Source organism: Hordeum vulgare, chromosome 7H, assembly GCF_904849725.1.
Source record: "Hordeum vulgare subsp. vulgare chromosome 7H, MorexV3_pseudomolecules_assembly, whole genome shotgun sequence".
Lineage (NCBI taxonomy): Eukaryota > Viridiplantae > Streptophyta > Magnoliopsida > Poales > Poaceae > Hordeum > Hordeum vulgare.
In genome coordinates this window covers 220,189,086-220,206,513 of record NC_058524.1, presented here as the reverse complement: position 1 = coordinate 220,206,513, position 17,428 = coordinate 220,189,086, and positions in this window count along the sequence as shown.

The window sequence follows — 17,428 nt, the reverse complement described above, 5'->3', positions numbered from 1 at the left end:
AGGGAAGGCAAAAAAGGTTGTTGATGAAAACACAAATCATCGAGGGGCAAGGATGGCATTTCTCATCATGCATTCGATTGATACCCTCAAGGAGCTTGATACGTCTCCAACGTATATATAAGTTTTGATGGTTCCATGCTATTATATTGTCTTCTTTGGATGTTTTATATGCATGGATATGCTATTTTATATCTTTTTTGGGACTAACCTATTCACTCAGTGCCAAGTGCCAGTTTCTGTTTTTTCTGTGTTTTTGACCCTTTTTCAGGCGGAGTCCAAACGGATTAAATCTTTCGCGATGATTTTTTATGGAAAACATCAAAAATACAGGAAGAAAAAGATATCGGAGAAGAGTCCCGAGGAAGCCACAATCCTGGGGGGCACCACCCCTTGCCGCACCACAAGGGCTTGTGACTTCCTCGTGGGTCCCCCTGACTTGTTCTCGGCGCCATCTGGTCTTATAAATACAGAAACCTCCAGAAAGAAACCTAGATCGGAAGTTCCGCCGCCGCAAGCCTCTGTAGCCACCAAAAACCAATCTGGAGCCCGTTCCGGCACCCTGTCGGAGGGGGAATCCATCTCCAGTGGCCATCTTCATCATCCCGGCGATCTCCATGACGAGGAGGGAGTAGTTCTCCCTCGGGGATGAGGGTATGTACCAGTAGCTATGTGTTTGATCTCTCTCTCTCTTGTGTTCTTGAGATGTCTTGATCTTGATGTACCGTGGGCTTTGCTACTATAGTTGGATCTTATGATGTTCTTCCCCCTCTCCCTTCTTGTAATGAATTGAGTTTCCCCTTTGAAGTTATCTTATCGGATTGAGTCTTTGAGAACACTTGATGTATGTCTTGCACGTGTCTATCTGCTGTGATCAACTTGCGGGTTTGTGACAATTGGGAACCTATGCATATGGGTTCGCACACGTGGATTCATGTGAGTACTCGATGTATGTTTTGGTGATCAACTTGCGGGTTCGTGACATTGGGAACCTATGCATAGGGGTTGGCACACGTTTTGACTCTCCGGTAGAAACTTTGGGGCACTCTTTGAAGTTCTATGTGTTGGTTGAATAGATGATTCTGAGATTGTGTGATGCATATCGTATAATCATGCCCACGGATACTTGAGGTGACAATGGAGTATCTAGGTGACATGAGGGTCTTGGTTGATATGTATCTTAAGGTGTTATTCTAGTACGAACTCTTGAATAGATCGATCAGAAAGAATAACTTTGCGGTGGTTTCGTACCCGACAATAATCTCTTCATTTGTTCTCCGCTATTAGTGACTTTGGAGTGACTCTTTGTTGCATGTTGAGGGCTAGTTATATGATCCAATTATGTTATCTTTGTTGAGAGAACTTCACTAGTGAAAGTATGAACCCTAGGCCTTGTTTCCACGCATTGCAATACCGTTCGTGCTCACTTTTGTTACTAGTTACCTTGTTGCTTTTGTAATTTCATATTACAAAAACCTATATCTACCATCCATATTGCACTTGTATCACCATCTGTTCGTCGAACTAGTGCACCTATACAATTTACCATTGTATTGGGTGTGTTGGGGACACAAGAGTCTCTTTGTTATTTGGTTGCAGGGTTGCTTGAGAGAGACCATCTTCATCCTACGCCTCCCATGGATTGATAAACCTTAGGTCACCCACTTGAGGGAAAATTGCTATTGTCCTACAAACCTCTGCACTTGGAGGCCCAACAACGTCTACAAGGAGAAGGTTGCGTAGTAGACATCAGAGCTCAGAACGCTGATTATGATCACCACACATTTGTCAAGAAGTTTCACGAAGATGTAATCGATCAGCGACGACATCAAGCAAAGGAATGGTGAAGCTAAAGGCTGCGGGAACACAGATAAGGTTGCTAGCTTAGAATTGAGATTGCCTTTCAGGACAACCAACGTGATGTGGAAAGCTCGTTGCAAGTTTAACGCACAGTTGAAAATGTGTTTCGGGGATGAAGGAGAGAGATAGCATGGTCAAGCTCCAACATGACGATAATGATGTAGCTTAACATCTTGGAATGACATGATCGAGTACAAACTCGTAAACAAGGAAGATTACTAAAAGTTGTTGAATCGCAATGCGTACTCGATTCAGTTATCGATGTACTCGCGTGTCCAACAACTCAAACACGAGGAAACTGGAATTAATGAAAATATCATAGTTGATGAGGAGCTCACAAGAAGTTATATAGCTTCCTGATATCCTCGAGCTACAAGGAATAATACTCGGAGGTAGATCAACGTTAAGGCTTGGACCGATGTATTGATCTAAAGAAGACAAGTACTTTAACTCGTCTGAGAATGAATCAAGGTAGGACAACATGGTCGAAACCACGATTGCAAAGGACAAGATCACAGATACCAGATCAAATCATAGAATTAATGATTATTGATACGAGAAGCTTCTCTGGTAAGATCAACGTCATCTCCATGGGCATGAACACAAAGTTCAAGGTCGACTCCCACTTCATCAATGCATCACCTACCATTTACTCCTCGCCTTTGATCAGGTTGTAGCTTTGAAAGAATACCCCGCAAAACACCAGAGGAGTAAGACTCATGAAAATTCTTCGGGGCACATTGATTTAGGAAAGCATAGGTTCAACCCATCGGGACATCTTAGGAACATATACCACAAACTTCAAGAGTAATTAACACATGCTTGAAGAGCATGGCTGACAAAATCATAGGATAGAACTTATCAGAGGGAGAAGACACAATTTACTAATGGCATTATGTATCAGGAGGAACAATATCATAAGAATTTTTTGAATGTAAAGGATGCCATCGGATAATAACCCAGCAATGAGTCTGGCAGTCCACAAAGGACCTAATGCGAGTATCGGTACTCAATCAGAGGGAGATAGGATGCAATGCATCAGGTTATAGAACATCTGAAAAATATCGATACTTAATTACCAAAGGAATTAGGATTTCCAGGTTGGTGTATCATAAACAGATGCTCCGATCAAATACAAGTAAGTTGAATGGACTTACATGGACAACCAACCAAAGTTGATTTGTCGAGAACCATCTCCTGTCTGGAAGGACGTCTGAGGTGGAGAGATACTTTATGAGTATCAACAGATGATTGTGTGCATTCACACAAAGGTAGAATCAATAAGATCATAGGAAAATCACAAAGGATTTTTAATGAATGCTGGTAGACATATGGATTTAACCATAACACAAGCAGGTGAGAAAGGTCAAAAGCAATAGGCTACTGGGGATTTCGAAAGATCGAATAGTAATTCGAAGAACTTTCGAAACCCGTGACAACTGATGATGGACGAATCCCCGGCAAGATAATTCGTTACATCTTGTAAAACAAGAGCAATCGAAAAAGAAGGTATGAATGACATTTCTATGTAGTCATCTTTAAGGGTTGATGAAGGAAGGGAAATCGCAGAAGCGATGAGCACAAGTTCTTGAGAGAACGTCGGACAGTATCATCGGAGTCTTCTGACGGATCAAGTGATCGTCTGGAATACGGGACTCTCCGGGAGGGTGTATTTACGAGAACCTAGAGTTAGAGTTAGCGAAATCTTTAACCCGAAAGAGAAGAGAGATTAGAATCCCAGAGTATAGGAAAGGAGTAGAAGATACTAATACCACCCAATTGAGATGTGGGCCCGTAAGCCATAGCATCAGTGTTAGTAAAGTTTCTCAAACACTAGACTCAACTTTGGCCAAGGAGTTGGAAAGGGGGATACCTACAGGCAGTCGGCTCTGATACCAACTTGTGACGCCCTTGATTTAATCGTATGCTGATCATACACGCAAATGCGTATGATCAAACTCAAGGACTCACGGGAAGATATCACAACACAACTCTAGACACAAATAAAACAATACAAGCTTCATATTACAAGCCAGGGGCCTCGAGGGCTAGAATACGGTAGCTCGATAAACACATGAATCAGCGGAAGCAACAATATCTGAGTACAGACATAAAACATGGGGTGCCTTAGAGAAGGCTAGCACAAAATATACAACGATCGAACAAGGCGAGGCCTCCTGCCTGGGGACCTCCTAACTACTCCTGGTCTTCAGTGGACTCCACGAAGGAGACACCAAGGGGGTGGCAAGCGTCGGCAGGAAACTCCATCTCCTGGGCTCCATCATCTGGTCGCGGCAACGGATCAAGGGACAAAGGGGGAGCAAAGCAACGGTGAGTACTCATCCAAAGTACTCGCAAGACTTATATCAGAACTATGCTAAGTATGCATCAGTATCAAAGGAGGGGTTTATATGTGGACTAACTGCAGCAATGCAAGAATAGAGAGAAGGCCTAGTCCTATCGAAGACTAGCATCTTCACGGTCTTGCAGCAATAGACGAGAGTAGAGCAAGGTAACACAAATAATAGTCATATTGTTGGAGCAATTAATATGAGGTCATGCCCAGAGATCCTCCCTCGACTCCCTGTGAGGAAGCAATGCCAGAACAATTAATTCCAGTTAAGTAACAATTGTAGTTGTATAAGATCAGGGCAAGACTCCAAGTCGTCCTGTAACCGTGGACACGGCTATTCGAATAGATAAGTTCTTCCCTGGAGGGGTGCAAAACATATTCCCTGACACGCTCGATAACACTCTGGTCGGACACACTTTTCTGGGTCATGCCCGGCCTCGGAATATCGACACGTCGCAGCCCCACCTAAGCTCAGCACAGAGGCTAGCCCGCCGGTCTAACTCCTAAGCACAAAGGGGTCATGGGCCCACTTGCCCTTCGCGCTCCTGCACGATGCGAGGGCGGCCGATGTCAGTCCTAGCACCCCTTAATACAAGAGTGATGTATCTCGGGACCACTCGGGCACGCGTCGCTACATCACTGATGTCTGAAGAGCTTCGGCTGATACCGTGACGTCGAGTACCCATAATTCTTCCCACGCAGACGGTTAGTGCGTAATAAGGCCTTCCGACCAACCCAGATCAAATACCCAAATCAATTATCATTTTAATTAAGTCATCGACACAAACACGCGGGAATCCACCCGCCTAACAACTATTCATCAAAGATCCCAATAACAGGGTCAAGTAACTGTGTGGTAGAAACATCAGGGGGAATCCGAGGTATCACCCTTGTGGGATTCCGAATGATGTATCCGTCAAGGTGGAACTAGAGGAATCACCCTAGAGGGTCCCACACTTGAGGGGTTGCACGATAGAGGCATCGTCGGGAATGGTGAAAGAGGAATCACCCTCGATAACCACGACCGACTAGCTGTACTACAAAGATATCATCAGGAGTACTTCGCGAGGTGTCACCCTCAGTACCCGATAGTATCTCTGTAGCATCGCAGAACTAAGAGGGTGTAAGTGTTGTGTCGGGTCTGGCTCGTCGATCAGGGATCGAGACTTGATAACAAAGCGGGACAACTGGACTACGGGGTCATAGGGGACGACTCCTCCACCTATACTAAACAGTTTAGAAGTGCAGTACTGAAAGTAGCAGTTCATAAAAAATAGGCTATGCATTAGATATAGGAGCTAACTACAACAGTAGCAAAATTCTAATGCAAGCAGTAGGAAGAAAGAATAGGCGATATAGGGATGATCAAGGGGGTTTGCTTGCCTTGTTGCTCTGCGGCAAAGGGCTGATCGACAGGGTCGTAGATGTACCCGGCAGCAGCGTCAGTCTCGGGGTCTACCGGTAAGAAGAGGGGGGAGAAACAATAAATAACAGCAACAGGTGCAACACTAAGCATGACATGGCAATATGCAGGGTAGGCATGAGCTAACGCAGTAACATTCGTCATAGACGGGTCGGGAAAATATCACATGATATTTCCCGGGTCTGTGGCTCCTACCGGTGAGACTGAAAACGATGAAAAAGTTCCACGTTCCCTATGTTAGGGACGCGTGACAGACAAATGGACCATGTAACCGGTTCGTCTCGTTCTGCTGATCAACTTTCATGTTGAAAATATTTTGATCTGACTTAAGGTTTATTTAATATTAATTTTTTAAAGTTTTATTGAATAATTAGGAATTAAAACAGATTTAATTAATTATTTAAATACTAAAATGGTGCAAGCCAAAAGTAATATCAAATAATAATAAAAATCCTCTACTTTAAGTGAAGTAAATAATTATAAGAAATATAGCCTCAGCGTCGAGGTGCCCGAGCGAAGAGCTTGGCTTGATGAAGTTGCGATGCGGCATGACCGATGTGGCGAAGCGAAGACCTCAGTCCAACCGAGGTGACGAAGCTGGTCGGCCGATGACACCGAAGTTCCCGTAGCAGGTTGATGAAGAGATGACGAAGCCTTCGGTCATGTCGAGGTAACGTAGTAGTCCGGTAAGCTGGCGCTAGAGCCCCCATGCTAGCCGATGTGTCGAAATAGGTCGGCGTGTTGAACGTCGGCTTGAAGAAGCGACGGCGCGGCGATGCCGACGTAGGTCGAAATTTGTGACGCAATCAATGCTGTGTTGATGAGGTAGTGGCGTACCCGACCCGTGCAACCCGTGGGCGACAAGATTCTCTGGAGATTATTCGTCCCTCACAATGTCGAACTCTTGGTCAGATCGCCAAGGGGTTGATCCGATGAGGTTGACCTCGGCTCGATGAAGCGATGATTAGCCCAGTGCAGGTCGACAACCGTGGAGCAACGTTGTCGGACTGGTTTGACACCATCGTAATGATGAAGATTGCCTTGGAAAAGGCTCAAAATTCAAGGGCATGTGTTTTAGAACATCACACAATACCTTTAGAAAAACTCCTTCAAAAAGGATGTCCAAAACTCTGTCCATGAAGAAAGATGAACCCGGGTCGGATTCGTTTTCGCGAAGAAAACATGTCCAAAATTCGTCGTACTCATTGGATGTTTCCCGGAGTTTGGACAGTCGTATCGGGCTAAAATTTTGAGGGTGCTCCATATAGGAATTCCGCAGCCGATGAACGGTGGGATTTTCTAAGAAATGTCTGAGATGGATACAAGATCCCTCTCCCTAAACTCCTCCAGATTCCCGTCCAAATTCAGCACGGCTCTGGTATATTGGAGATCGCGAAAGATTCCTCCATCGGAACGCGACAAAATTTTGTAGGGTTGTTGTAGATACAATTCCCCTGAAGCAATCGTCAAATGACACTCCAGGAAACGAAGACGTCGAACACAAATTTGTTGTCCAGAAAAAACTGCAATCAATCTGCAAACGAGCCATCAATCCTTCTGCCGATCACACATCGAAGCTCTCAATGAAAGCATCAATGTCGGAGTCAAAACCGGCGGATCTCGGATAGGGGGTCCCGAACTGTCGACCTTGGTGTAATGCCCCAAGTGTGGAACCTTCCCTATTTGGACCTGTTGCATGTGGGTCCACCCTGTCAGAGATATGTTGATGTCACTTGTGTCTATGATTTCGTGTGTCACCTTGTGTCCCTTTCATATCTTCCTTGCATGCATGCATAGCATAACATATCATGTCATCTCCTTGTCCTTGTGATTTCATGTGCCTCTTATTTTTTAGTTTCCCTTGCATGCATGCAAACCATGATGCTCCATGTCATGTCTTGTGTGCACATATCTTGCTAGGTGTGATTGTGAGATCTTGTGATTACATGTGTGGTTGCATGTGAATTTTGTGGTGTGAGATAGTGGAGTGTGGTGCTTGGCTTTCTTTTCAAACCCCCCTTGGTAGTGTCAAGCATTTTCTCTCTTTTATTCCACAAGTGCTATTTCAACTTGCTCCTATCCTGGTTTGAAAAATCTGTTATTTTAGGGGATATTGTGGGTGTTAAGTGGTGCAAGCTTGGTGATTTTTTAAAAGTGTTTTAAACAGGTGCAATAAATACAAAACCAAGGCATTAATTCTGTTTTGTGAAATATTGTTTGCTCCTAAAAATCTTGTACTTGTTTTATTTAAATAGGTCATATTTTTCTAAGGCCAGGGGTATTTTCTTTTGATTTTATCCCTACTAGTTGGCTTTGTATATTTCTTTTCTTTCAGACCTTTCTTTAATTAGATTACACCCTCAGGGCTTCTTTCTCTCTACTTGGCGCCAACTTGGGCCACAACCCTCCTCCCGTGGCCCAGCTTCCTCCTCTCTCGCTCCAGTAGCCCATCCCGGCGCTTCCTTCTCTTTTCTCTAACGCCGTTGGCTGCGTGTCTCCTTTCCGTCTCGTCAGCACAGAGAGCGAGGGCGTGCGCCGTCAGGCACAAACGTTGAGGGCCCCCCTTATATTGTTGGCGTCCGTGCCCCCTCGACCTAGGGTTCCCCCTCTCTTCCATCCGCCGCCGCCACTCCATTCCCCATCTCCCTCCTCTCTCTTTCTTTCCCAGAGGTAGTCTGTAGCCAGTACAGAGAGGAAGAGAAGGAACGCCGGCGTCTACCACCGCGTGCACCGTCGAGCGGCACGGCCACCATGTCCGGGAGCTTGGGGAGGGTGCACGCGCTCCGTTCCCGCCGTCGTTGAGGTCGGGGAGCGACCACAGCAACGGCAGGAGCTTGTCTTCGGCGCGAACCCGACGAACTCCTTCCTCTACATCGGGTCTGCAGCAGGCCTTCGTCAGCGCGTCCTCGTCGACTCCAGGCGGCTCCTCCTTCCCGATCGGCGCCCCCTCTTCTTCCCTAGGTGAGGACGTCGCCCCCCCTCCTTCTTCCTCCCTGGTTCGCCCTAGATCCGAGATGGGGTCTTCGTGTTCCTCTGTGTGCTGATCGACAGAGCCCGGTAAGTCACGTGCGTGCTCTCTGTCTCGTGCAGCAGCAGTAGATCATGTTGTAGGTGTGTGGTGCTCGTGGTGCATGCAGTAGCAGTAGCAGTAGGATGATCTCCCGCGTCACAGCACAGCAGCAGCAGCAGCAGCAGCAGTGCGGTGCACCGGTGGCCTCCCTATTGCCGGCGCACCTTCGTGCAGTGCAGACACGCAGCAGCAGTAGTTTTTTTTCCAAATACTACTCTAGTCCGCCAGGATCCGTGACGTAGCGTGGTGGTAGTGATAGTGCGGGCAGCGCCTGTGCCTGTAGGAGGGCGTGGGTTCGAGTCCCCCCCTCGGCACTTTCTTTTTCTAGGTGGTTTTGTTTGCGGTTCAGTGCACTACAGGGAGACCTTACCCTGCTTGTTCCACCTTCCTCGTCAACAGCCGTAGCAGCAGCGCAGTGGTGTTGGGTGTGGGTGTGGAACCAGGGGCTCTGGGGTTCGAATCCCAGAGAGCCCCAATTCCTTTTTCCTGTTGATTTCTTGCTTTTTTTTGTTATTTCCCATTGCCTTGTGTGCTACTCCATGTCTAGTTCAATGGAATACTTATGCCCTATGTATTTCTTTCCTTCCCTGTTATTTGTTGGAGGAGTAAGAGTAGGCTTGTATGTAGGGTGGCTTGTATGTAGGCTTGTATGTAGGTGCATGTGAGTTTGAGCTTGAGGTGGAATGTGTGTGCAAGTGTGTGTGTAACCCTACACACATGCTTGTGCAATTGCACAAGCCTTGAAGTTCAAGCTTTGGTGGAAGTAGCTTGTGATGTGTGTGTGTATTAGCTTGTGGTTGCACTAGTATAGATATGATGTGAGTGTGTGTTTTTTCTTATGCTTGGAGCTGGGTTCTTGCTCCAAGTGATGCTAATGTGTTTGATGTGTGTGAGAGCCTCACCCATGACAAGGCATGAAGTGCATTGATGTGCACATGAGTAAATAGTGTGTGATGGTGTTGGATTCATGATGGGAGTATAGCTATTGTATGTTCTAAATAGATTGAGTAGGGCTAGCTTTATGTTATGCTAGATATGTGTGTGAGTGTGGACCTTCCCACCTTTGCAAGTGGTGCACCTCCTCATGTTTAATATGAGAGAGAGCATGTTGTGTGTGGGGGGTTGGCTTGTGATAAGCATTGGTGTTGTTGATGTGCATGACACAAACATGGGGTTAAAACCCCCATGTCACTTTGTCATTGTGCACATGAACTCTACCTTGGTAGTGTTTGTCTTAGTAGAGTGTTTTATGGGGTTGCATATTCAGTTTTGTTGCAAGTTTGAGCCTTGATTCCATGGAATAGGTGGAGCCCAAGGGCATGAGTTTTTGTGTGATAGAAGTAGGGGTTTTGCTCTACACTATAGTGGTGTAAATTATCACTTGGTGTAATGTGTGTGCAAACTATGCCTAGACAAAGTGGGCATGTGGCTGAAAAATTCCAGATTAGTGAACTCTGAAATTTCACTAAGTCTCGGATTCTGGTAACATTTTCTTCCCCTGTAGATGAGGATGTGATGGTCATTCTGTTGAGAACTGGCCTTATATCAGTGCTAGGATTTTGAACCTGATGTGTTTGTTATGCTCCCTGTCAAATTTAAAGTCATTTGGAGTCCAGTAGGTTGTGTTTTGGTTGCTGTCAAAAAGCTTCAGAACAGAGACAGAAACTCAGGTGCAGGAATTTTCACTAAGTCCCTGAGATCTGATGGTTTTGGGAAAGTTTGGGGCCTTGTATCTTCTAGAGTTTAATTCCTTTTGCTGTGATTCTTGCTGGTGCTTGTAGTGTTATTGGTTGGCAACAGCCACATATATAATTTGTCATGTTTGAAGACCTGTAGATATGTTGCATGCAGCTCCCAAAGAGCTAAGATGCAGATTATGACAGATTATGTAGTTTTGTCATTTTGATCAAAGTATGTGCTTAATTGATGTTGTGGTGTTCTACCTTGCTCCAATTCATTCATGTTGGGTTGTTACATGTCTTGGCAACCTGGGAATACCAGATTTGTGCCAATTGTGAGTGTGGTGTTGAATCTTTCACGTAGAGCTTCATATCTTGTTCCGTTGTTTCCCGTTGATCCGTAGCTCCGTTTGCAATGTTCTTTATATGGTTTTGCACCGTTTTCACAAGCCGCATCTGTTCATGTCATTCTCATGCATGTCAAAGTATCTTAGTGTTCAGTTCTGTCCAGAAACTTGCAGTAGTTTATTTTGCTTGTGCTAGTGATAGAATAGTGGTGCATGTTCAAATTTCATCTCATGCATCATGTGATTGTTGCATATTGTGGTGCTGCTGTTCATTGGCTGTTATTTTTATGTTGGGTAGCATCGGGATCGTAGAACGAATACGTGGAGTCAGGAGAGTACATGCAGGACGAACCAGAACCATTCCAAGCTGAGGATATCACAGGCAAGATGATATGACCTTGATTCCATCTCTAGACTTGTTATGTTAGTTTCGTTTCCATGTCATATTGCTCGCTGCCTACCACTGAAATTAAATTGCCTCTTCATATGCCATGAGCTCAAACACCGTACTCCTTCCTAGCAAACTTGTATGGCTAAGTAGGCTTGCTCAGCTTCTAATGTTAGCTTTGATAGTTGCAGGTGTTTGACTCATGTGATAACATGAACTTGATATCATTATTTTAAATTCTGCTATTTATTTAATGCACCTATATACTTGGTAAATGACGGGAGGCCTAGCCTTTTGCCGGGTGCTTTGTTCCGTTATTGCCGCCTTAGTTACCGGTTACCGGTGTTTGATTCCATAATGATCGCTCCTAACACGTTCAGGGTTGTTATGGGGACCCCCTTGATAAATCGCGTAGTGCTAAGGCTTGTCCGGCAGGACCCAATATTGGTGTTAATTCGCTAATAACTTAATAATAATCTGCATAGGGAGTAGCTACCCCGAGGGTCTTTAATCAACAAACCCGGGCCAGTGCTCCTCATGAGTGTTGGTCCAAACTGGTCTGCCTGCGGGGCCACCACAAGGAAACTTGAGGTTTGATACCTGTAGCTAGTTCCATCCGGCGTGTCCTGAGACTGAGATACGCGGCTCTTATCGGGGTCGTCGACACGTCCGGAGGTCCTGCTAGCCTTGCCTTACCTTAGCGGTATATCTTGTGTATAGGAATCCCAGTGAAGCTTTGGGTTCCCCCAGAGTTGAGGTTTTCCCCTAAGGAATCCGACGAGATCACGAGATTCGTGATAGAGGATGCCTTTGCGGCCTGTGTTCGTTTGTGATGGACTAGTTGGAGCACCCCTGCAGGGTTTAATCTTTCGGAAAGCCGTGCCCGCGGTTATGTGGCAACTTGGAATATTTTGTTAACATCCGGTATTAGAGAACTTAAACATAAATAAAACTGCCAACTGTGTGCGTAACCGTGACTGTCCCTACGAAGATCTCTCTTCGATCGGGAACACGGTGGGGTTATGAATGCCGTAGGTAGGTGTTCAGGATCACTTAGTGATCAAGTAAATCCGACCGTTAGTGTAGACCACCTTTACTTCTATTTTGCGTAAGTTAGCCACAAATCAAGCATAGGTTGCTGCGGCCTGATACACTTCATCCTTACCCTACCTAATAACATGACTAGTTCTGGCACCAAGGTCTTAGATTGTTGAGTCCCCGTGGCTCACGGATTCCTCCGAAACTCCCAGCAGGTACAGGTACCCCAGAGACAGATGATCCCGACGTCACCCAGCTGGCGTGGCAGTACGACGAGGAGACAGACCGCCTCTACATGAACTATCCAGAGGACTGAGGCGTGGTCGTGATCGTGGGCCTGCAGCAGGGTAGCATAGCATTTTCCATGTTTTGTAGTCCGTATCGGAACTACCTTGATTGTATCTGTGTTGTACTCTGAGTTTAATAAGAAGACAGTTGAATCCCGAATTGTCTACTTTTATTATTATAGTGCTATGTTACTTGCTTGCGAAACGCTTAGATGCGCTTCTTTCCTATTCGGGGGCCTCGACCCCCAGATCGGAAAGGACCGCATCTTGGTCGTTACACTTGGATCGATGGGTAACAAAGGACGAAGGAGATGATGTTTACCCAGGTTCGGGCCCTCTTGATGGAGGTAAAATCTTACATCCCGCTCTTGTTTATATTGATGATGAAGTATCAAGTATAGAGTTGATCTACCTCGAGATCATATGTTGTGGTCCTCTCATAGTTTTGTTATCTACTTCTCCTATAGTTTTCATGACTTATATTGGTAGATATAAATTGTGGAAATGATAGCATACATTACCTAATGTTTGAAAATTATTATGCAACTTGTATTGGCAGTACATGAAGTGTTCATTTATTCTTATGTGTACTGACCTGTCTCACGAGTTCTTTTCAAGTTTTGTGTGGATGAAGTTTTTGAGACATAGGTGAAACCGGGACATGAGAGGATTGAACGAGATACAAAAGCTCAAGCTTGGTGATGCCCAAGGCACCCCAAGACAATATTATAAGAAGTCTCAAGCATCTAAGCTTGGGGATGCTACGCATCCCACCCCTCTTCGTCAAGTATCGGTTAGCCTATGTTGAGCCTAAATTTTTATTCGTTCAAATGATATATGCTATTCTTGGAGTGCTATTTTTGTTTTGTTCGATGTTTGAATAAAATATCAAGATCCAGAAATCTTTACTGAGAGAGGGTCCTTATATAGCTACTTAATTGTTTGACTACTAATTGATCTTCACTTATATCTTTTGAGAGTAGTTTGATGTTTACTCTTGTGCTTCACATATCCTAATAGTAAAACGTTGAATGAATTGAATATCATAAATGTGAAATTATATATATGCTTCATATGCTTATCCCATGAGGAGTAGTGACTTCACATACTAGGAGTATAAGAGGTAAAATTTATTGAAAGTTAGCAAACATAACATTGGTCATTTAAACGATTCATGAAAGAACTGTTATGACCGGTACTACGTACCAACGGAGGAGGCCCAATGGGCAGGTTTAGTTACGGGCTTAGCCCAAGTTATCTTAGCTATCTTAGAGTCCAAGTTATATTACATTCCATGTTATCTGTGACATCCTTAGTTTTTGCTACACTGTTGAATGTAATTAAGCTACAGTGATCCCGCGCTAATGATGCCACGTCATCATAATTTTTATCGTTGATCTCGTGTTAATCGAAATCGAGGCAAATTCAAATTTTAAAAATAAATTGAACGAGAAAACTTTTGGTATGTTAAAATGAAAATGTCAGACGAGTTACAAATATTCCGTAATAATTTATAGAAATGAAACGAGCATTTTTGAAAGTATTAAAACCCCATGTAATTAAAAACATAAACTATTAGAAAAATAAAAAAGATAAATAAAAAAAGGAAAAAAACAAACCTAATAGTCCCTGGCCCAACTGGGCCAAATTGGCCCAGCCGGCCAAACCCTCGGCCCACCCACCTGGGGGCTTATACCCCACGGGGCGAAAACCTAGCGCCCCCGCTCCCCATTCCCACCCCGCCGCCAGGGCGAGGGGAACAACTCCCTCGTCAGCCCCCTCGTCGCTCACCCCACCTACCGCCCCTCGTCTCCCCCACCTACCCCCGTCGCGCCTCTCTCCCTCCCCTCCCATCGCTCACTTCCTCCCCTGGAGCCGCCCCGCTCGAGCGCCCCCACCCAGATCCCGTCGATCCTCTCCCCCGCGCCTCCCGTTCCCCGTCGCCCCTGCCTCTAGCACCCTCAGAGCCTCCCACTCGGCACCCTTCTCCCTGCCTCCCGTCGTCACCCCGCGCCGTCCACGTGTCGGGCCGCACCGGGGGCTGCACCGGCACCCTCGGCCGGGACCCTCCTCCTCACCGGCCGACCCTCTCCTACCAAAACCGCCACGGCGCGGGCGCCCTCCGACGTCCCCACCGGCCGCCTCCTCGTCATCTCCTCCACCGGCTTCCTCACCCTCCCCAACCGGCTTCCCCGAGCCTCGCTGCCCCGATCCCCGGCAACGCCGGTGAGCTCCGGGCCCCGGCTACCCTCTCCTCATTACCCCCGTTCTGGTTCCGTTCCGGTACTTATCATCCCGTTCCGGCGCCGATGATTCCCTGTTGGAGGAGGTGGAGTTTGCCTCTCTCTCTCTGTTGACAAAGAGGAACAGAGAGGAGTAGAGGGTTGGAAATGTTAGATAGAAGAAAAAAATAAAAATAAAAAGATGATGTATATGTGTATGTATGTATTAATGTATGTATGTATTGTGTATGTATGCATGTATGTAGAAAAGGAAAAAGGAAAAAAATAAAAACAAATGTTTTTATTAATAAAATAAATAAATAGATTTATTATTTAATTAATTAGTTGATTAATTAAATAGATAATTAGATAATATGTTAATTAGATAAATTATCCTATTAGAGTATGACACGTGGGTCTCCCACTAAATTAATCCGATTCATTAATATTTAACTTTAATTAATAGTTTGTGTCAATGACACGTAGGACCCACTAGTCACCAGTCAACTGCTGATGTCAGCATGACATCATGATGATGTCATAATATGTGCACAGGTGACCGGCCCTGGCTGTGTTAGACAGTCACATCGACGCGCCGACATCATCGTCACACCTGCGTCAACCGAATTGCATCGTCGACATAGTTGACTAACGTGGGGGTTCACCATCACACTGCCAAACTACTCTGTCTCCTCGGCTGGAACTGGGGTTTCGCCTCGTCCCTTCCGAAGTGTTGTGTTGTCACTTCATCATGTCAAGCTCTTCGTCGGCTACCTCGTGACCGGCTTGGGGGTTGTGACCTTGACCCGCCACAAGCTCGGCCCTCATCATCAACACCGAGCACATTAACGAGTTAAGTCGCTTTCATGCTCAACTTTTTTCAATTCTTAATTTCTGTGGGGTTCAACTAGCCATTATATTTGTGTTAGACAAATATAAGTTGTTTATTAAAAAATTAGCTTGTTAAGAGCATTGTTTGTTATATGAGCCATTTTATAATAAATGTTTTTGATCGTTGCAAAGTCTTTTTCTACCGCTCCTTTCTCGACTCGAGTGTGTGTGGTCGGTAGCTGGATTGTCTGGTTTCTTTCTAAAGTCGCTCGAGTGTAGTTCACCAAATGGGCCTCGGAGAAACACTCCGTCTTCGGGATATGGAGGTTGAAGCCAAAGGCTGACCCGCTTGAAGTCTTGAGATTGGATGTGTCATGTTAAAGCACGACGAAAGCACAAACGAATTTAAGACCAATTTTCGGATTGGCAGCAAAAAACTTAATTTAGTTCAGACCTAAAGTTTTTTGGTTTTATGTGCTTTAGACACCATTAATCTACTTTTATGTTTTTCTTTTAAGAGGCGGGGCATCCTCATGACCGAGGTGTCCTGCGTAATAATTCAGCTCGAGAGTTCCTTTCCGACCCGCAGCTCGGCATATTTCCTATCTACCTACACGTAGGCGTTGACAAAACGCACATGACATCTGGACTAGTTCCCGAAGAGATTCGATCTTCAGGTTGGTCGGCCGCATCCAACTTGAGTCTCAGGGGACACGGTGTGTCTGCAGCATAACTCTCATAATTTAAAGTATCGACAATATCAACAAAGGGACTGCGACTAGAGCCAAACCCACCCAAAGCCAAGGTACTCCGAGGAGTCTCGGCAAAATGTTCTCGGATATTGCTTTGTATGCATCAGTTTTCAATTGTGTCTTTGGGTTGCCTGACTCCTATGATTGCCTCCTACATTTCGTTTTGTTCGGCTAAGCGTATAAAGGAAGAACCACTATGATTGTACTTTCGTTTTAACTCATCAAGTACTTCCATGAAGAAAGTCGAAAACTGGCTATCACAATGAACGCAAAGCTCGTCAGCGATTCGATGACACTATCAAACTATAGACCATAGACTGCCAGGGTCGTCCCCAGGATCCGAGACGACCCCTCCAAAGCCACCACGGCATGGGGCTGAGATCAACGGGTGAAGGGTAGAAGGCTCCTTCCAATTCCAAAACGAACCCTTGGTCGAGCGGTGGCCCAACTGGCCTGAACCAACCAGGCAGGGGAAGGTCGGCAGCCATCAGCCGTAAACATATGGGCAAAAATATACTCTGTTCCTAAATATAAGTTGTTGAGAAAAACTAGACTAGTTTTCTCCAACAACAAATATTGTGGTATAGAGGAAGTACGTAAGAGTTTAGGCATTACAGCGGTAATAATACAGAAGGCGGGCATCACTGTTTAGAAAAACTAAAAAGAGTTAAACCACACTTGAATTTAGTTGTGGCAGTGCATAACTAAACATCGGGCAAATTCAGGTAGTTCTAATTACAACATGGTGCGTTTACTACCTGGTCGCAAACTGGAAAATTACAATTATGAGTTATGTCTAACACTAGTAGTGCATGGGCCGCAAGGTTCCTCAACAACCAATTTAACCGTAGAGGGGATTTTCGCCTGGATGTACCTTCTGATGGCCAAGAGCGTTTTAGGAGCTTCCGTCAGCATACCCTTGTACAAGGGCATGCGTGTGCTACTTCCATAATACGTACCATGGACGTTCAGGGTTAGACACTCCAGTGTCGACGCAGCCATCTCCACAATATAGCACGTTAGCTCGACTAGGCTCGTCGCAGAACAGAAACCCAAGATCGTCACACTCCTAAGTTTACCATGATGCTGTCCTGGAATCTGCCTCGGGTGCGAGCGGTCTTCGGAATTCGTTGTTTCATGCCCCACGCAATCATGAGATGCGTGAAGATGAAAATTCAGCG